We start from the raw sequence: 22,297 nt of genomic DNA, 5'->3' as shown, positions 1-22,297 counted from the left end.
TCATTGGGGAGCCTGCTTCTCCCTCACCCTCTGCGCTCTCTCACTCTCTCTTTCTCTCTCTCTCTCAAATAAATAAATAAAATCTTAAAAAAAAAAAAAAAGAATACTGATGGGAATAAAGTTGCTTTTCTAAGTGAAAAAAATAAAGTAGTGCATGACAAGGACTTTTGTTCTCAGCAGCCCAGTTAGAAAGTACAGTAACTCCATCTGTTGCAGCTTGAGAATTACTTCTGTTCCACCTTAGAATTTTAGAAAGCATGAACTCTAGAGATTATCTAGTTCAACCTTACTTCTTCTTTATCTTATTTTTTTCATAAGATGATGATAAGCAGTAGGACCATAACCAGAAGAGGACTGATCTAATATTGACTCAGATCCTGTTAAAGAGCAAAAGATACAGGTAGTAGGGAAGCCTTTTTTGGCCACCTACATGCTAAAGCTGGGTCATGTGTAACAGTCTTCAGATCCAGTACTCTGCAAAGTGATGAGGGTTCTAACAATGAACAGTCAGCTGTTGGACATATTATTATTAACAATCGTAATTGTTCATCTACAGAGGACTCCTGGACATTTTATAACCTTTTGGTATTGTGTCAACAATATGAAATATAGGAATTACCTGCATGTGCAGATGAGGACACTAAGGCTTAAAGAGGTGATGAAAGTCAAGCAATTAATATATGATGACACTGATACCATATTTCACTCTCAACCATGAAATCAAGTATCTCCATGCTGTGTTCTGTGGTGCCCAGAGAAGAAAGAATTCCATGGCCAAATATGATTGGAAAATTGCATACTGGATTCACTTTTGGAGATTCACAATGCGCATCAGCACATTAAGAATTCTGAAAGGTACTGCAGGGAAAAAATTAAAGCACACGTTAAAAAGTTTAATTTTATTCAACCTCGAATTTATCAAACTAATTTGACCACTAAATTCTTTTTCTCACAAAGCAGCTATTAATACCTCAAAGAGTTTCTAATAGGGCAATTTGAGTGATGCTCCACTAATGACGGGGTTCAGGACATGCTACTTCAAAATATGGCATATTGAATATTTTAAACTGAAGGAGTTTGAGAAAACAGTAGAAGCAAGATCATTCTGACCTTTTCCCCTACCACCACCCTTCTCCTCTGAAACAGGTCATGAAACTCTACCAGGAGAGTTGCCTTCCCTATACCTAGAGAAAGGGAGCATTCTTATCTCTGAAGACAAAGGGACACTGAGAAGAATCCTAAGAAGCAGGACTTGCTAAGTTTCCCTCAGTTCACTATGATTGCCTCATACTCTCTGATCTTAACATATTTCTGCATGACTGTTCAGTCTTCATTAAAACTAGCATACAAATACCCAGGCCTAACTGTTTCCTTGGGTCTTCATTTCCTTATGGAGGTTTCCATGTCATGTAAAACTTGTATTAAACACAGATTTGTATGCTTTTCTCCTGCTAATCTCTTTGTCAGTTTAATTTTCAGACCCAGCTAGGGACCCTAAGGACATACAGGAAAACTTTTTCCTTCCCTACACTAAATTATACCATCTCCTAATATAAAAATTATTGAATGTCTATAACACACTCAATGAATATTATGTCACACGAGATGCCTTAGACATCTCATGTAAATCTGCACTGCCATGATATGTTTATTACGTTACATATTTATCTCCCCCACCAGATGGCAAGGAACTCCTCCCAGACTTTTCTATAAATTCACACAAGCACAAGCACATGCGTGTGCACACACACACACACACACACCACTTATGTAGTACAGTGTGTGCTATAAAGAGGTGACAGACAGGAACTAGCAAAACACAAAGGAGCGAATGGTCCCCTCTATCTCAGGAGGTCAGTTTCCTCTATAGAAGAGATGGAGAGTGAGTTGACTCTTTAAAGTTATAGGAAGCCAACTGAAACCAAGGGTGAGGTGAAAACCCCAGGGGCATGAAACAATTTAGGGAGGCACCAAGACTTTTGTGGCTTTGCCAATGAGGAAACTACCTGAAATCCATTATATTATGTCCTTCCTTTTAGAAAAGGTCTTGTACCTCAAGCTTATATTGCTGTTGCCAAGATTCTGGTGACCTGGTTTGCAGTTCCTGCTTGGGGAAGTTAGAATACTTACAAGGCTCCCAGCGTTGTGCCAGATCCTGAGGGATTCAAGAGGTTTGCAACTGAAATATATAAAAGTAAAGGAATGTTGCTAAGGAGGAGGATCTTAAATGTTCTCACCACCAAAAAAGAAATGGTCATTATGAGATGTGATGAAGGTGTTAAGGAAAACACTGTGGTAGTAATCATTTTGCAATATATAAGTATATCAAATCAACAAGATGTACACCTAAAATTTACACAGTGTTATATGCCAATTTTATCTCACTAAAGCTGGAAAAAATAAAATAGTAAGCAGCTGATTTTTTTAAAAAGTAAAGCAAAAACAGTATCCCATCCCTTACTCTCTATCAAGCAAGCAACACTACGCAGCCAGAGCATGATTTTGATATCAGATGGGGGTTTCAGTACCAATTTCAAGTTACTGAAGTTCCCTGCCCTTGGTTTCCTCAGCTGTAAAATGGAGCTGTTGTGAATGAGATACATGGTATACGTCAAGGGCTAAGCACAGTGCCTGACCCACGGTAAGCTCAGTAAATAGTGGCTGTTACCATTTTATACACTGGAGAGATTTTCTTTTCCATTTTTTTTCTTACACATTTCTTCTCCTTTGTCTTCCCACCTACAGAACTACTTTTAAGACAAAGATTTTTTTTTTTTTTTTGCGCCACCTACAGTTACTAGTCCAATAACTATACCTAGTACGTGCTATACAGCTACTTATTTCTAACTAGTGGTAGGATGCAAGAGGAGAAGTCAAATACTCTGGACCCAATGTTATAACCCTTTTGTCTGAGTTTTCATATTAGTTTGTATGAGTAAGTTCGTATAAGTGAATAAAATATTGTGAGACAGATCAAACATTTAAAAAAAGAAGTTAAGGGGAGCCTGGGTGGCTCAGTCGATTAAACGTCTGTCTGCCTTCAGCTCAGGTCATGATCCCAGAGTCCTGGGATCAAGCCCCAAATTGGGCTCCCTGCTCAGCAGGGAGCCTGCTTCTCTCTCTCTCTCTCTGGCTCCCCCTGCTTGTGCTCTCTCTCTCTCTCTCTGTGTCAAATAAATAAAATCTTAAAAAAATAAATAAATAAAAGTTAATCCAAGGAAAATAATAATAAGGATAAAGAATAAAGGACATTATCTTCTTGAATCTTCCCTGGGCCACTCATTTATCATGTAAACACAATTGATCAGTTAGAAAATTCTGTTTTGTTAAAGTATTTGGAAAATGAAGCTACTGTCTTTGACAATGCTGGAAAGGGGAACAATTAAGTTAGAATCTTTGCTCATGAACTAGAGGCTCAAAAATAAACATCAATTCTTTCCAATGCTGGAACGGGGAACAATTAAGTTAGAATCCTTGCTCATGAACTAGAGGCTCAAAAATAAACATCAATTCTTAATATCCAAGCCTGAAAGACAGCAAGCAGTAAACCTCAATCATATATTAAGGGAATTAAAGAAATCTGAGAATATTGCTGATGTTTTCTTGCTTTGCTTGTCTAATTGCAAACTGAATACTGCTTCTGACAGAACTCTCTTAGGTTGAACTGATGAAAGGATTAACCAAACTGTTAGGCTTGAACTTAAAAATCACAGGAAAGAAAAAACTAAAAAAATCTTGAGATTCCCAGGGTGTTTAAAAATAACATAGCCTCAAATGTTGGCAAAATCAAAATATTAAATTCTGATTGTGTTATCACCAAAATTCCCAAATGAGAAAGAATCAGGCAAAGCATTCAAATAAATTAATGTAGCTTCTCAGGGAGGTCAGCTGTTAAGAGAACATGCATAAACATAATGAAAACAGCTAAAAAAATGTTAGAAGAAATTTATTTTGATTATCATCTTTGTTTTTTGATTTGGGAATTTCTAGTTTGTTTTTGCCTGAGGGGCTATATGAGGAGTTGTAGAAATTACCAAAAAGCAAGATTTGGGTTGGTGCTTGAGTAAGTTGTTTTTGATTATTTTTTTTGGTTTAAATAGTAATCCAAAAGAGGTGTCAAATCATTGCAACAAGGAAGTTCACTGATCTAATCGGCATATTAATAACATAACCAGGCAAAAGAGTTCAACTTCTTGTTCTAAGTTAAATTTGTTTTCTTGGTATTAGTGAACTTAGTTAGATGTAAGAATATTATTTTCACTAAGATGTATCTCAGTATAGTATATGATATTTGTTGATTTTCCTTGCAGCACATGCCAAAGTTGTAAGAAAGAAAAAACGTGTTTGTGGGCAAAAGGACATCCTGTGGACTAGTACTTCTCAAACTTTAATGTCCATTTGGATCTGAGGGTCTTGTTAACATGCAGATCCTGATTCCACAAGTTTGGGGTAAAGGTTCTGTATTTCAGACATTGCCTAGGTGATGCTGATGATGCTGGTTCTTGGACTATACTCTGAGTAGCGAGGCTGTAGACTAACCAGTTCACTAAAAGAGCAGAGAGTGACCAGAAATGGTCATTCCAGTGGAAGGGTACTGTATACTGTGGGGCTCTCCTTGTCCTAGCTTAGTCAGTGATCATAGGGCCCTTTTCCTGTTTGCCAGCCCGGTGGGTGGGTCCATGGATTGAAGGCAAGGCATTACCAGAAGCTCATGGTAGAAAGAGCAACAGCTGTTCCTGTCTTCCATGCCATCTCTTTGAGAGAACAAAGGCTCCTTATCGGCAGCTAGGCTGCCATCATAGTTATTCTAAAATGGAAAGGAAAGAATAAACCATGAGTGAACAGGTAAAGATGATGCAAAAAATGGAAAGAGGAAGTAAGGAGAAGTCAGCAGGGTGGGGCGTAAGAACAAGACTAGCGTATCTGGGAAACTTGAAAGAAACATTCTTTTCCCTTCATTAATTATTCATTTCAATTTATTCTAAATACTTTGTCCTAGTATACAATGTAACGAGATAGAATGCTCTCACACACAGCATTCATTTTAATAACATAATATCTACTGGGGCATTTTGATGATGTTGGAACAGAAAACCAGAGGTAATTCATCCCTTCAGCCCTTAAACTCCTCCAGAAAAATTACAAATAAAAACAGGCTTCATCCCCAATAAAAATAAAACAAAAAAGTGTCCTTTGGATCTTATTGCTTGGTTGATCCCTTATTGCTTATGAATTGGAATGGAAACATTAAAACCTTTTGGGAGGTTGACCTCAGCTGTTTTTCAACCATTTGAAGAATAAGAACTCTAGTTTTGGTGCCAATACTCAAAGCAAAGTTTTCTCAGGTGGATGAACAATGGCTGGTAGATTGCTTGTCACCACCTTAAACCACCAGGAGAACCAGGCTGAACCCTTACTAGCTCCGTGAACCTGGGCATATGTAATGGGTCTGGCATATAATAGTTGCTCAAAAAATGTGAGTTCTAACCATATTCCCCTTTAACTTTCTGAAACTCAGTTTCTCAGTTTCCTCAAATGCAAAATGAAGATAATAATGTTTACCTAACAATTATAGGGTGTTTTGTGAGGATTAAATGAACTAATATACATTAAAACACTTTTTGAACAGTAAATGCAAAGTAAAATAATATTATTAATATTGTCTTCTGGTCTTAAGCTCCAATTAGAAGGATTGATTTTCAGGGGTGATTGTGGGATAGGAGAAAATAACTAGACAAGTTAAAAAAATTTAAGATCTCATGGGGTCACAAAGGCAATTGCATATAACCACACGGGATGTATACCATACAAGGCCTGCTGGTGTTCCCTAGGATTGCGCAACGTGTGCTAGGGAGGGATTCTGGGCTGCCAAGACTTGCTTCGTTGCCCATCTAGAATTGGATAGAACAAGTAAGAACAAGTCAACGATCAAATTATAAGCATAAGATCCATTCATTCTCTCTCTGTCTCAACTATTTTTGTCATATTATCTTATGAACTTTACATAGGAAAGACATAATTGCTGAGTGGCATTTTTGTGATATAGTCTCCATCCTTCTACCCTGAAGGTACCCCAAGCAACAATGCAATTTTCCCTGCTCTTCACAGAGCTCCCTTCTGTGGCTACCACCCTGATCTGCCCTCCACCAAGGGACAATGTGACGAGATGGCCCAGGTTTCTTAAGACTCCATTTCAAATGTTCTTTATTCATGTGCCATAGGCGGTGTCTCTTTTCCACCACACATTCTTGCATTAAAATTCACAGTGGATTGTTTCATTTCCACAAGGCTTTTCATGAGGGCTAATTTACATTTGGAATTTACCCTGCTAATGATTCCCTTTGTCCTTTCATCCTGAACACCCCTGCCAGATTATTCTCCTAAAAGTGTTACTTCCATCATGTCATTCCACACCTAAGCACTTGCAGATGCCATCTAACTTATACAGCCCAAGCTCCAGAGTGCAAGACCTACTCTCCCTTCCGTGCTCCCCACCCCAAACTGTTTGTGCAACAAGGTGGCTATAGCTCTTCTTTTTAACTTTAGGATTTATTACTCCCCTTCTCTGTATCCAACTAATTACTCAGCTATCCAACTCCAGAACGGTCTTATCAACAAACTGGGCTTCTTCTCCCTCTCACCATTTCCCCTTCCTGAGATGTTTTCCCTCTCCTTCTTATCATTTCAGTCGCACAATCATACAAGTGATCTTCCAACAAAAACACATTATAATTTAAATGCAGTGGCGATACCCAAAATATTAATAACTAATATTAATAACTGCAGTATGGACATTGAGCCATCAGAAAGGCTCTAGCCAAAGAGCTGGAGCAGTGTCCTAGAGAATTCTTTCTGAGCCAGGCATTTGTCCTACAGTTGTTAAATCCTAGGAAGATGGGAGGAGAGAGGGGAAGTGGTGGGAATTCCTGATAGAGGGACAGGTATGGCCAGGGCCACTGGAGACACTGGGGTGGGCATGGAGGAAGATGGCAATCAATTGGCACAAAAAATATTTCATTATTTAACATCTGAACACCCAGAGTATACTGGCTGAACACCAGAGTCAGGCTTTGTTCATTCATCTCCAGGCTCAACTTAAGCTCCTGTCCAACAAACCAAGGGACAGTGATACCTCCCCACTAAATTATTTTAGCATGTTTTGCCCATTCCACTTACTAGGCCCATTTACAGCCTTGCATCATTAATTGGACTACTACGCAATTTTTCCCAAGAAGTTGGAAATCAAGAATTGTACTCTATCTTTGTCTCTCCCTAAATGCCAAATACAGTGTCTCTCTTAAACAGTCACTTATCCTATATTTATTAATGAAAATTGGTTGACTGAATAATTGAGAATAATCGAGAACAAGAGAACTGAGTTATATACCTCCTAACTCAGACATTTCAAACCACTTAGAGAGTGAGGGAGTGACAGACATCTTTGAGACTCTGATAAGAGCTAGGGACTCTTTTCCCAGAAACATCTATAGCCACAATAAATTGTGCATTCAAATTCAGGTATCTGACCTAACCCCCAAGCCATTCATAGATTCCTGGGAGTCCAGGGAACCAAGTTTAAGGAGCATGGTTTAAATGAAATTTTAAATGAAATTAGAACACTAACCTAAGGAAATAACTTTGTGTGTGTGTGTGTATGCATCTTACAGTTACACTTATTCATTTCATGAAGGAAACAGCACTTGTACACATAAGTGTACAGTAATGTTTCATGTTCCCATTTAACAGAGCTTGCTTAAATGTACAGCCAGACTGACATTTCATCTGATCGGTGCTCCAAGTAAAGTTGTTCATGATGACCATGAGCAGGCTTTCAAAGTTTTCAAAGCTTTACTTCTTTTATCAGTACTCTCAACTTTATAAATTATGAAGACCATCAACGCCATTCCTACCCAAATCTCCAGGTAAACTTGAGTACAACAGGGCTTCATGGAGGAGCCAAACATTTTTAATAAGCATCTTGGCACAGGACAAATGGCTTAGACCACACCAAACCCCACAGCCAACTACTAAAGACTTAAGTTAGATGGTATCTTGGTATTCCAGTAGGGGAGAGACTTCAGGAGAGCTCATCCTTTTTCCACCCTTGTCTTATGGTATCTAAGGGTTTATTTCCTTACCTCTACCTGGAAGGCAGAAGAACAGCAGGACCCACATACTTGCTGTTGTGGACCAGTCTCCTCCAGAAATGTTATACTACTGCCTGAGGGTTTCAGCTAACGTGCACTTATTACTGGTTATACTTGTAGATGTCAAGTAACAACTGCCGTAACAATCTCAAGTCACAGCATCTTTGATTGGTTAAACTAATTAACAAATACCACACGCCGAAGTGTGAAGAGTGTGATTCATCTCTAACTGGAAGGGAAAGGGGACATATGAAAATGCAAGATCAACTGTGTCTTAGACAGGACTTTGTTCATCAGGGAAAGCAAGCTTGGTACATAAATTAAAGTGTAGACATGAAGCATAAAATAGTGAGATCATCGTCACTGAAACCCTGTGTGGAATCGACTCCCACTGAGTTACGCACCATGACTCAAAGAGATGGACTTCCATCAATTCCCTAAGGTAGTTGAACTAGCTCCTTCTAATAAATCTCTCTCTGGAAGAAAAAAAAAGAACTATTCACAAGGGAAGTTCCCTGCTATGGTAGAGGTGTGAAAGTCTAGAAAAATTATACTTTCTCATATTTCATACTGATTTGTTTCATTTCTTGGGAAAAAGTACGCAATCTTTTATATACTATTAATCTTGGGATTGGTTTCTATTGTCTGAAACTTCTTGGAGCCCACTACCACTACAGAGACGTTAGATATGGATAGCGAGGAGAAACCTAGAAGAAAATAATAAGGGAAAAATAGTTCCATAAATGCTGATTAAAATTAGAGCCAAATTTTATGCTTTTATGGCCACAAACCAAAGTAATATTACTGGGAAACACCAAAAAGTCACTGTTTTCCAAAAAATCTTTGGAGAAATTACATCAGTTCTCTGGACTCATGTAGGAGAGGGTGTGCAACGGAGGATGCTGTGACTCAGCAGCAGCCCTGTTTTCCATCTGCTTTGACAACTGTGATAACATGTGGAAGTGTCTGAAAGGAGAAAATTAATTCTCACTGCGTCATTCTGTGTGGTGCAGTGCCCTGCCCAAAATATGGATAGAACCTTACCCAAAATACCATGATGGTAGCATGAGATTCAGGGGAATTCATGAGGTAAAGGGAAAGAACATCAGAAGAAGCAATCTTCCTGGTCCTCTTCTGCAGCTAATTGACGACATGCTCGCAAAACCCAAGCTATCAGAAGCGGGGGGGGGTAGGGCAGGGTGGGGGGTGCGCAGACCAAAAAGTTACTTGACCATCTTCTGCTGTTTCTTGATTTATGGCAATACCTGTGTATGAGTGAAATGCACAACTTCTCTTCAACATCTACTTGGCTATGCGGCACAGAGCCTCAGTAGTATTAAGCCTACTGTTCTAGCACGTATGTCCACTCTCTCCACCAAGTGGGCATGTGGCCATTGTGGGAAGAGTGACCACCAGAGTGACTAAGGTGGTACCTTCCACAGAGGAGTGACCTGAGAATATTCATGGAACAAAGTAATATGAACCAGTTTATGGGCCTGACCTCACTCTTCCTATTTACACCACAGCTCTGGCCCTAAGATGCCTTACTTCCTGGAACAACAGCAGCTATATCTGAGAATAAAAAAAACAAAAAACACCCCAAGGAATTCTAGGCTATCAAATAAAATCTGGAAGTGTTGGGAAACTTTCAAGTGGAATGGTGGTAACTTTTCCTGTAATCTGTAGGATTCCATCCAAAAGCAGATTACAGGATTATCATTCAAAAACTTTTAGTGAGATGAATGAATAAGCAAAAACAATATATATACATGTATGTGTGTATATATATATGTGTATATATATATATATATATATATATACACACAAAGGAATATTATTTAACTCTAAAAAGGAAGTAAATACTGACATAGGCTATAAAATGGATAAGCCTTGAGAACATTATGCTAAGTGAAATAAGCTGGTCAAGGAGTGCTTGCTTGGCTCAGTCAGTAGAGCATGAGACTCGGGGTTATGAGTTCAAGCTCACATTGGGTGTAGAGATTACTTAAAGTCTTAAAAAAGAAAGAAAGAAAGAAAAAGAAAGAAAGAAAGAAAGAAAGAAAGAAAGAAAGAAAGAAAGAAAGAAAGAAAGAAAAGCTCGTCAGAAATGAACAAATATTGTAAGATTCCACTTATGTGAGGTACCTAGTGTCATCTAATTCTTAGAGACAGAAAGTAGAATCATGTTTGCCAGGGGTGGGAGGTGGGGAAAATGGAGAGTTATTGTTTGATGGGTAGAGTTTCAGCTTGAGAAGATAACATGAGTTCTCAGGCTGGATGGTGATGATGGTTGCACAGCAATGAGAATGTACTTAATACCACTAAACTGTAAAGTGTAAACTATACACTTAAAAAATGGTTAATGGTAAATTCTACTTATGTGTATTTTACCACAATTAAACATTTTAGTCTTATTTGCATGTGAGTCTTTGTATAACATTGTAGAATGATGTAGGTAAAATCAGTGACTGTTTTTACAAAGAGTTGCTGTTTTCAGATTGATGGGAAAAGAGAAGACAGATTTGTGTATCTCACATTGAACTTCCCCTCATTATTTGGGAAGTGAGTTCCAGTCATTTCATATGGGAATCCAAGAAAGAGGAGACTCAGGAAGGTGAGAGACCTTGATCATTTTGTGTAAAAGTAAAGAAAAGAGGAAGAGGAAAGAGAAGAGGAAGAAGGAAGAAGAAAAGGAAGAAGAATCCTGGCCTGGCACTCTTCTTTTATGCAGATATGTTCCCACAAGTTTCTCCCAACATACAACTACACACGCAGTCTTGGATCCGAAATATAGATGCAACCGGGCTGAGCCTCACTTTCCAATCTAATTTCCCACAATTCCTTTAAATTAGTCCCATCAGTCCCTTCCACCTACAAATTCCTGCCACCTACCATCAGCCACAGAATCTCAGAGCTGGAGAATTCAGAGGTCATCTAGTTCAACTGCTGGCCAGATGCTTGAGTCCTCTCTACATAGTTGCTCCATACAACTATGGGCTGACATCTTATTTAGTTGATTTTTCATTCATGTTTTCCAGTTGGGTCCATAGAATAGTTTTACAAAAAAATAATAAATAAATAAATAAATAAGCTACTCTCAGGGAAAAGAAAAAAAAGGAAATAAGCAGACTAACATTTAAAATAAAAGTTAGGGGCGCCTGGGTGGCTCAGTTGTTAAGCGTCTGCTTTCGGCTCAGGTCATGATCCCAGTGTCCTGGGATCGAGCCCTGCATCGGGCTCCCTGCTCAGCGGGAAGCCTGCTTCTCCCTCTCCCACTCCCCCTGCTTGTGTTCCCTCTCTCGCTGTGTCTCTCTCTGTCAAATGAATAAATAAAATCTTTAAAAAATTAAAATAAAAGTTAAAATTCTTCTCATTTATTAATTAAATTTTAAAATAGTATTTAAATACAACTGCAGAATATTAAGTCTGGAGTGATCCCATTTTGGTCCCCTCCCAAATGTGTGTGTGTTTGTGTGTGTGTGTGTGTGTGTGTGTACAAGAAAAAAGCTTCTACATAAATATATAAAGTTCCTTTGCAAGTAAAGTCATCTCTTTATTTTCTACCTTTATTTATTTGTATTTTCTAATTTTCATTCAACTAAGGTTTATGATTTCTTCAATAAATGAAGAAAGTATGTATAAAGTATGTTTATTTACGTATGCAAACAGAATTGAGGTGGAGATGAGTTATCAAATGATACAAAATTTGCAACAGAACTAAAAACATGAATTAATTTTGAAGTATACTTCAGAGAATTTGGCTTAATCAAGCAAATGGAGTAAAGAAATTGACTATGACCTCATGTTTCCAAGGAAAGAGAGATTTATTAATAAGACCAAAGCCAAACTATAAAATGCAAATTTGATGTTGAAGATACAGAGCACAGAGGGCTGGGTATCATCCAAGACTATGGCTATTTTTCTCTCTGCTTGAGCTATTCATTCAATACATGTTGAACCTTAGGGTTTACTGTATGTCAAGTATAGTGCTAAACCTTGAGTAGGAATTCAAAGATGACTTAAGACATGATCCTTGCCCATAAGGCACTCATGCTTTTCCTATTTGGCTAGAAAAGTGCTCTGGTAGACAACGTGATGCTTCTCTTAGAAGGTGTTTTCAAAAATACTTTCTTTTTTTTTTTTTTAAGATTTTATTTATTTGACAGAGAGAGAGAGAGCACAAGTAGGCAGAACAGCAGGGAGAGGGAGAGGAAGAAGCATGCTCTCCGCGGAGCAGGGAGCCTGACATGGGGCTTGATCCCAGGACCCTGGGATCATGACCTGAGCCGAAGGCAGCTGTTTAACCGACTGAGCCACCCAGGCACCTCTCAAAAATACTTTCATTAGTCATGTCCCATTGTCTCTCTACATCTCGGTCACTGATGCATCTAAAATAAAGCCCAGAAGTTCTTTTTGTGTTGGTATCTTCAACTTCTGGTGTTGCTGGCACAGGTAGATTCTGTGTACCTTCTGCTGGTCTGTTTTAGTATCTGCCCTGGACATATTAAATATTAGTAAACAGGGCACTCCCTTCCTCAAGGAAATACTCAATGTTTCCATGGACAACCTCCATCCAAGGACACAGCATTCTCCACCTTCACATTCTACTCAATAGCTATAAACAAGACCTTTGAGTCTGTTTCTACACCCTTTTCTTTGACAAAGGCTTAGCTGATAACAAAGGTGAATAAAGGACTTGGACTCATTCAATTATCGTTGAAAGCTCATATCTCTTCCTTCTGCTTATCAAATTCAAGAGCAAACCTCCAAAAAGTCCCAAATCAGTACACTGCTTCTTCTTCTCCATTGTTACCACCATTGTCCATGCCACCATCCCATCTCCTCTCCCTGGACAACTGTGGTAGCCTCCTTACATGACTCCCTGTTGCCCCTCTTAACCTACCACAAGTTATCCTCTGAATAAACTCCAAAGGGATCTTTTAAAAACCTAGATGAGATCATGATATCTCCTGCTTAAAAACAAATAGGGGGAGACGAACCATGAGAGACTATGGACTCTAAGAAACAAACTGAGGGTTCTAGAGGGGAGGGGGGTGGGGGGATGGATTAGCCAGGTGATGGGTATTAAAGAGAGCATGTATTGAATGGAGCACCGGGTGTTATACGCAAACAATGAATCATGGAACACTACATCAAAACTAATGATGTAATGTATGGTGATTAACATAACATAATAAAATAAAATTAAAAAAAAAAAACACCAATAGCTTTCCACTGCACACAGACTAAACGCCATACTCCTGAAATGGCTTACAGAACTACACAATACTGGCCATGGCCTGCTTTTCCTTCTCATTAGCTCCATCTTCTTGGTCTCCTTTTTGTTCCTGAAGAACAGACCAAGTTTATCCTTGCCCCATAATTTTTATTCCACTCTTCTCATCTGTCTGGCACACTTTGCCACTGATCTTTACAAGGCTGTTTCCTTCACATGATTCAGATCAAAACTTAAATATTACCTCCCCAGAGAGGCCTTTCCTGATCAGTTTGTTCTCCATAGTTAAGACTCACCCTCACTACATTTCTGAGTCCACAGTGCTGACTGTTGGCTAGAAAGCACTATTTCTCCTCCATGAAGTCCTGCATTTTTCAATAGGTTAAACTAGGTGCCTTCATAGTATGATGGTCAAGGCCAACCCTGGTTCCAGAGGGTGGAGAAATAACTCATTACTTGATGAAGTGAGTGCAAGGTTATATTACACAGGGACAGAAGCACAGGGGCATGATTCATTGAAGGCCATTATTATACTGATCTCGTGCACCCCTTCAGCCCTATTAAAATAGACCGTTGTGACATCTGTCATGATTGAGAAGTTGGTCACAGCAGCCGGCCCCAGAACAACACTGCTTCTGCTTAGCTTTGTGGCAGTAAAATGGATGCTCCGTGTCCTGCCTCTTTTACCAAGCAGCTCATTTGTGTGCCTGTCTCATGGGATGCATCTGACTGGCATAATTTACATCACATATCTGCACCCAGCAGCAAGGAAGCTGGGAATTACGTTTTTTAATTCTCCACTAAAATGGAAAGATTTCTACTGTTATCAAAATATGAAGAAGGTATTCAAAAAATCCTGATTAGTCACAAATGATAATTGTCAGCTACCTACCATATCCTTCAGTAAAGTCTAAAAACCTTTTATAACCTTAAATAGTAGTGTTATAGAGAATAAAGGAAAAGAGTGGTGTGTGGAAGTGAGGCTTAATGCATATTTACCTGATTCTCAAGTGGAAGGAATAACATACTATTGAAAGCCTGCGCCCAAGAAGCCCAGAAATTGCAGCAAAGTAAGTGGTCCATGTGCAACTTGAAGAAGCAGACAGAACAAAAGATTTCAGACTAACAACATCCTAGAGGAAGGTGACCCATGTTAAAAGAGAATTTTTATAATGGGTATAGTCACAACTCTCAAATATAAGATGAACAGATATCAAAGATTTTTATTTAACTCATTAATTAATCAGGAATCCAGTGAAATTTTTAAAGAGGGGGGAAGAAAGCTAACAAGAGTTCAAAGGCTAGGGTGCCTGGGTGGCTCAGTTGGTTAAGCATCTGCCTTCAGCTCGGGTCATGATCCCAGGGTCCTGGGATCGAGTCCCGCATTGGGCTCCTTGCTCTGCGGGGAGCCTGCTTCTCCCCCTCCTCCCCACTTGTCCTCTCTCTCACTATCTCTGTCTCTCTCTCTCAAAAAAATAAATAAAATCTAAAAAAAAAAAAAATTTTTAAAGAAGAGTTCAAAGGTTAATCCAAAGAGCAGACACAGATATAGGCAATTAGGAACGTGGAAATAAAGTAATTCACACACACAAAACTGACCAATATCCACAGGACAATAACCAATTGCATCTCCATTGGACAAAACTAATTTGCATCTCTACTGACAAGAATAATGTGCATTATTATCAATTTTATTTAATTTACAAAGTTGTGAAACAGCTCAAAGACAATAAAAAGCAAAGATAACTTTATAGTCAGATTAACTCAGAGGGTGTACTAGACAATACCTAATATTCCATTGACAATGCCACCAGAAAGCTTTTGCCCAGTTTAACATCCTTCACAATTTTTCCTGACCTTCTAAATGGAGAGAAAAACTGACTTTTGATCTACGTAAGTCCACATTTGCCTATCACATGCACAATTAAATATATTAAGAAAAAAAGAGGAATTCCATTTCAAATTAAAATTTAGAAAGTCTTTTTCTAATTTTTTTGAAAGATTTTATGTATTTATTTGAGAGAGAGAGAGCACATGTAGTGGGGAGAAGCAGAAGGAGAGGAAGAAGCAGACTCCCCACTGAGCAGGGAGCCCCATGTAAGGCTCAATCCCAGGACCTGAGCTGAAGGCAGATGCTTAATGGACTGAGCCACCCAGGCACCCCTAAAATTTAGAAAGTCGTAAGAGAAACTAACTCCAAATCTACTGGTGAAAACAAGATATTAGCCACAAAGTCATAGCTTTAAAAAACGTATTAGAACACCTGAAACCAATATAATTCTGTATGTCAAATATACCCCAATTAAAAAAATCTGAGAACCAAGGACACCGCCCCCCCAAAAAAACCCTAAGTTAAATTCCAGAAAGTGATAAGCCCATCCTAGAAGATGAGACCCTCAGCTGCTTTCATTACTAGCAGAGCAGAGGGGAGAAGTGAAATCCATAGATTAGATTGACTCCACCAACCAGACAAGCAGCATGACAGAGAAAGCAATATTGTTTATTTTAGTCTTTACTGTTGTTTTGCACAAAATGTTTGGTGTATGATAAAAAAATTACAAAACACATAAAGAAGCAAGAAAACGCCACCCAAGGTCAAGATAGTCAACAGAGGAAGCCCAAAGATGAAATTACACACCAAAGGTCAGAACTTTAAAGTAATTATTTTAAATATATTCAATATTTAGTGGAAAAAATAGAGAATGTGCACAAATAGATGGAAAATTTCTTCAGAGAGATGAAATCTATAAAAAAAAAAGAACTCACTGGAAATGCTTGAAATTTAAAAAATATGAAATATCAATCTGATGGGTTCAACAGCAGTCTGGACATAACAGAGGCAAGGATCAACTTGACAAAAGGTGGAAACACATAAAGAAAAAAAGACTTAAAAAAGTGGAACGGTGGATCCAAGAGCTGTAGGACAACAACAAAGAGTCTAACATATAAGTCATTGGATCCCTATAAGGAAGGGAGAGAAAGAATGAGACAGAAGTATGTGAGGAGTTAGTGGTCAAGAATTTTCAAAGGAGCTTCCAATTTGGTGAACACATGGAGGTGCAGGGAGAGTGCCTCACCTAGAGAAGGAATGGAAGCTCCACACACCTTTCTATATATTTGCCCTCTGCAGCTCTTCCATCTGGCTATTCCTGAGTTACATCCATTTATAATAAACCAGGATTCTAATTACATTGACAATGATTGGTCATGGAGACAAAACTCTAACTTGGTTGGAAAGATTGCTTTCTGCAGGCTTTGCACTCCTTGGCATTTCTTCCTTTGTGATTTCTGCCAGCATTCTTGGCTCAAATATTGCATTAAAGTACAAGAACAGCACCTCCATCAAACCTGGAGCAAAGAAGAAACCCAGGTGCCAGCCTTATTCAGAACTATGGTTTCCAACCTGTGAATGCAGAAGTTACTCCATACATACCTTGTTTTTCTTTGGGCACCAAGTCCTGTCTACATATGGAACCAATAATACACCTTACACACATCTAGGCTACTTGCCCTTAGGAGACTGGAGATACTGTTGTCATGAATAAAGCTCAAATTTATTTAAAATCCTTTAAAAAAAAGATTTTCTAAACAAATTTTTTTAAGTAGGCTCCATGCCCAGTATAGAGCCCAACACAGGGCTTGAACTCACGACCCTGAGACCAAGACCTGAGCTGAAATCAAGAGTCAAACGCTTAACTGACTGAACCACTCAGGTGCCCCTGTAAAATTAAAATTTTTTAAAAATTTTATTTATTTATTTGACAGAGAGAGAGAGCACAAGCAGGGAGAGTGGCAGGCAGAGAGAGAAGCAGGCTCCTCGCCGAGTAGGGAGCCTGATGTGGGGCTCGATCCCAGGATCCCAGGGATCGTGATCTGAGCCAAAGATGCTTAATCAACTGAGCCACCCAGGGGCCCCTAAAATTAAATTTTTTAAAAAACCTTACAGAGCCTGGGCGCCTGGGTGGCTCAGGCGCCCAGGTGCCTCCCTTCATCCTGCTTGTGCTCTCTCTCTCTTAAATAAATAAATAAAATCTTAAAAAAAAAACAAAAACCCACAGATCCAAGAAGCTCAGTAAAATTTAACAGGATAAGCACAAAGAAAACACACCTAAGATCATAGTCCAATTGCTAAGAACCAAAAACAAGAAAATCTTAAAAACAAACTATAAAAAAGACATATATACAGGGGAAAAAAATGTGAATTATGACTGATTTCTTACCAAAAACAAAAAACAATAAAGGCCAGGGGCGCCTGGGCAGCTCAGTCGGTTAAACATCTGACTCTTGGCTTCAGCTCAGGTCATAATCTCAGGGACATGAAATAGAGCCCTTTGCCCCTCCCCCTGCTTGCACTCTCCCTCTGTCTCGCTCAAATAAAATAATTAATTAATTAAATAAAATCTAAAAAAAAAACCAAACCAATAAAGGCTGGAAGACAAGGGAATGACACCTTTAAAATGCTAGGAGAAGGAAGACTCTCAACTCAGAATTCTAAATATACAAAAACAACCTTCAAAAATGAAGTCAAAATGAAGACATCTTCAGGCAGACAAAGATGAAGAGAATTTCTCTGCAACAGATCTGCAGTACAAGAAATGCTAAGAGAAATTTTTCAAGGTGAAACTGAGGAAAATGTTATCACATGAAATCCTGGATCTCCAGGATAGAATGCAGAGCACCAAAACCTGTAAATATTTAGGTAAATATGAGATGTCATTTTAAATTATATATATTGTTATCATGCTTGCTATATAGATCTATATCCCATGATACACTACTATTCTTCTTGCTTTAAGTATACTTTATGTATTTAAATATATTTAACACAAAAAAATGTAGCAGTATATTATAGAAGTAACATATGACAACAACTGCACAAAAGATAGGGGTAGTAAATAGAAGTACACAGTTGTAGAGTCTCACATCGTTTGTCAAATAGCATAATATTATTTGAAGTTAGTGACAAATTAAAGATGGATATTATAATCTTTAGAGCAACTGCTAAAAAATAACACTAAAGAGATACAGTTAAAAATGTTAATAGATGAAATAGAATGAAATATTAAATAGTGATCGATATTGCCCAAAAGAAGGCAAGAAAAAAGAAACATAAAAGAACAAGTGGAATAAATAGAAAACAGATGATGAAATGGTAAACTTAAATCCAACCATATGAATAGTTACATTAAGTTCAAGTAGACTGAACATTCGAATTAAAAGGTAAAGATTGGAAAAAAAAAAGGTAAAGATTGTCAGACTGGGGGTGGGAGGGAGGAAAGACCCAACTACATGCTATTTTCAGGAAATACATTTTGAATAAAACAAGTTCAAAAAAGACACAAGAATGTTCATAGCAGTCTTATTTACAATAGTCAAAAAATTAGAAGCAACCCAAATGTCTATTGCAACAGTTACCCGTTGCTACATAAAACAAATTATCCAAAACCTTAATGGATTAAAACAATATTTATTATTTCATAGTTTCTGTGAGTCAAGAATCTCAGCAAAAAAAAGCAGTCCCTTCTCTCATGAGGCTTCAGTGAAGCTGTTGATTGGGGCTGCTGTCATCTCAAGGCTCAGCTTGGGGAAGGATCTATTTCTAAGTTTACTCCCATGGTTGCTGGCAAGACTCAGTTCCTCACAGGCTATTGGAATGATGGCCTGAGTTCCTCATTGACTGTTGGCTGGAGGTCTCCCTCAGTTCCTTGCCATGTAGACCTCTCCACAGGGTAGCTCACAACATGGCAGCTTGCTTCGTTAGGGCAAGCAAGCAAGAAGAACATGAGAGAGAGAAAGAGAGAGGGATGGAAGTCAAGTCTTCCACAACCAAATCTTGGAAGCAACATTCCATCATATTTGCTATATTTTGTTCATTAAAAGAATGTCATGAAGTCCAACCCATGCTCAAAGGAAGGGGATTCCTCAAGGGCATGGTTAGCAAGAGGTGAGGATCACTGGGAATACATGACAGAAGCTGCCAACCACATCTATCCACAGGAAAATAGATTTAAAAACTGTAATGTTTTCATACAATGGAATACTACTCAGTAATTATATATTTTTTAAGATTTTATTTATTTGAAAGAGAGAAACGGAGAGAGAGTGCGAGTAGGGGGAGGGGCAGTGGAGGAGGGAGAGGGACAAGCAGAGTCTGTGCTGAGCGTAGGGCCCACCAGGGCTCAATCTCAGGACCCTGAGATCACGACCTGAGCTGAAATCAAGAGTTGGAGGCTTAACTGACTGACTCAGTAATTTTAAAAAGAATAAACCACTAATACACACAGAAACATAGATGAATCTCAGGAAATCTTACTCAATAATGATGGGCAAAAGAACGTAGCTACAAAAGAATACACGCTATATGATTCTGTTTATATGAAGTCCAAAACAGGCAAAACTGGCCTGTGATGACAGAAATCAGAACAATACTTAACTCTGGATGTTTGAAGGGTATTGCCTGGAAAGAAGCACGAAGAAAAGTTCTCAGGGGCTGAAAGTGTTCTATGTCTTCTTTTGCCAGAACTCATTGAACAAAACATGTAAGGTCTGTGCATTTTATGTAAATTATATGTCCATAAAAAATAATAAAGAAATAAAAATTAATGCTTAAAATATATTAGTCTAACATCATCTTCCAACCCAAGAACATAGACATCCTGGAGTAATAAATGAGAAAGATGTTGAGTCACCAGAGAAAAGCTGTATTTTAAAATGCAATCAGTTTGCATGATATCATGTCTGACTAAAATGTAAGGATGTTAAGAAATCATCCCATTTTTCATTAGTAATAACAAATAAACCTAAGATTAATTAGCTACCCAGAAGAACATACTGCTATTTTTCTTTAACATTTTCGTATTTTAAAAAATCAAAGTTATATGATACACAGAAGATCTTTTCTGAAAGGGTTCTAAAAGCAGAATGAAAATTTTTCCACTCTCAATCTTAAAGGCATGATGTTTTGTTTTAATGAAATATAAAATCACTCAAAGAAAAAAGTTATTCTTCATGAGTTCTCTTTCCTTTTTTCCTTTCTTTTTCACCCTTCCTCTTTATGGCTGTTCTCATATCCTTGACTTTCTTAACAAAAATACTGTTGTTTATTATGTAAGAAACTGGTTTAATGGCAGTAAACCAACCAAACAAATAAAAAGCAGTAAGAGGGGGGTGCCTGGGTGGCTCAGTTGGTTAAGCGACTGCCTTCGGCTCAGGTCATGATCCTGGAGTCCCGGGATCGAGTCCCACATCGGGCTCCCTGCTCAGCAGGGAGTCTGCTTCTCCCTCTGACCCTCCCGACCCTCCGCCCTCTCATGCTCTCTCTCTCTCAGTCTTTCTCTCTCGAATAAATAAATAAAATCTTAAAAAAAAAAAAAAAGCAGTAAGAGAAATCTGCACAAAATTGATATGAAAGTTAATTTCTCTCACACACCATTTCCCAAACACAAGGATGTGACAGCCCCACAGTGTCAAGGATTTGGATTTCCTACCTTGTTGCTCTGCCATCTCTCGGGAACATCCCTCACCCACGTTATCCATGACTATGTTCCAGGTAGCAGAATCAATTCTTTATATTCCATTGGCTAGAAATTAGTGGAGAACAATTAGACAGTGCCACAGCTGTCTTCGGACATCCTAAGAATACAGATGCTTGATCATCTGGAAGTCAGCACCATTTATATTTATATTAGAATACAAAAGGTTACTGCCATTCAAGTATGAAAATGTAAAACATCTGTTTACCCTCGTTGCCATTACCCAAAACTCACTAAACCAACAGTAAAAAAACTTTATTTTAAAGAAAACCTAAAAAATCCACAAGCAAAGGGAGAGGAGACAATAGCAGGGGAGGGATGTCAGCCCAACAGACAGGACAACTGACTTAGCAGACTAGAGAAAGGGGAGATGAAGTCTCTACAGTAGGGTGAGGGTGGAGGATGGCAAGAAGCGAGCGGATTAGGTTGCCAAACCCTGCAAAACCCAGACATGAGAGTCACAAGCTGTCTCTTAATGCAGGAAGCAGATGAGGCTGAAAACAAAAGGTTCCAGATTTCACCACCCCTACACAGCCCAGTGACTGACCCTCCCTCTTCTGCAGGGGGCTTGGGGAGGGATGTCTCCAAGCAAATTTGGCTAGTTTAGTTAACATGTTTGCCTACAGCGAAAGCCATTTTATAATTCTGTGGGAAGTTTGGAGCTGAAAGAGCAATACAGAGAGAAAATTAAGCAAATTTTTAAAAAGGCAATTATTATCTTCAGAGAGAAACAAAGACTTCTACAGGAATGGATATTTAACCACAGCGTATTACCTGGCTCAGCAAAGAAGAGTATTTACATAGTCATAATAATGCAAGAACCTAAATAATTTGTCTCTATTTCTGATATAACTATATTGGGAGGATGGGGGTAGGGAAGTGTGAAGATGGTAGGAAGGAAATAAAAGAGCTAAATTACGAGTTATTATAATAACTAAAAGTGAACAAACAGAAATTGCAGTATAGGGTGATTATAACAGAAATACAGAGGTAGGGGCACCTGTCTGGCTCAGTCGGTGCAGCACAAGCGGGACTTTTGATCTCAGGGTTGAAAGTTTGAGCCCCACGTTGAGTGTAGAGATTACTTAAAAATAAAATCTTTTAAGGGCGCCTGGGTGGCTCAGTTGGTTAAGCGACTGCCTTCAGCTCAGGTCATGATCCTGGAATCCCTGGATCGAGTCCCACGTCAGGCTCCCTGCTCAGCAGGGAGTCTGCTTCTCCCTCTGATCCTCTTCCCTCTCGTGCTCTCTCTCTCTCATTCTCTCTCTCTCAAATAAATAAATAAAATCTTTAAAAAAATAAAATAAAATCTTTTAAAAACATTTTTTTAAAAGACATACAGAGGTAAATACCTGAAGAAACTACTGAAAGGCTAACATCCT

At 38.6% G+C, this 22,297-nt stretch overlaps 1 long non-coding RNA gene across 1 annotated transcript; it reads right to left on the bottom strand.

Moving 5' to 3' along the window:
• Nucleotides 1–339: 339 nt before the first annotated feature.
• LOC116636145 lies at nt 340–21,035 on the bottom strand. Its single transcript, XR_004300290.1, has 3 exons — nt 20,871–21,035; nt 2,131–2,179; nt 340–858 (listed from the first exon to the last, which is right to left on the bottom strand). It is a non-coding gene; the product is annotated as an uncharacterized LOC116636145 (long non-coding RNA).
• Between the last annotated feature and the right edge of the window lie 1,262 nt (nt 21,036–22,297).

The sequence above is a fragment of the Phoca vitulina genome, unplaced genomic scaffold (genome assembly GCF_004348235.1).
Source record: "Phoca vitulina isolate PV1807 unplaced genomic scaffold, GSC_HSeal_1.0 scaffold1, whole genome shotgun sequence".
In the NCBI taxonomy this organism is placed as follows: Eukaryota; Metazoa; Chordata; class Mammalia; order Carnivora; family Phocidae; genus Phoca; species Phoca vitulina.
This window is presented reverse-complemented; position numbering and strand designations above follow the sequence as displayed.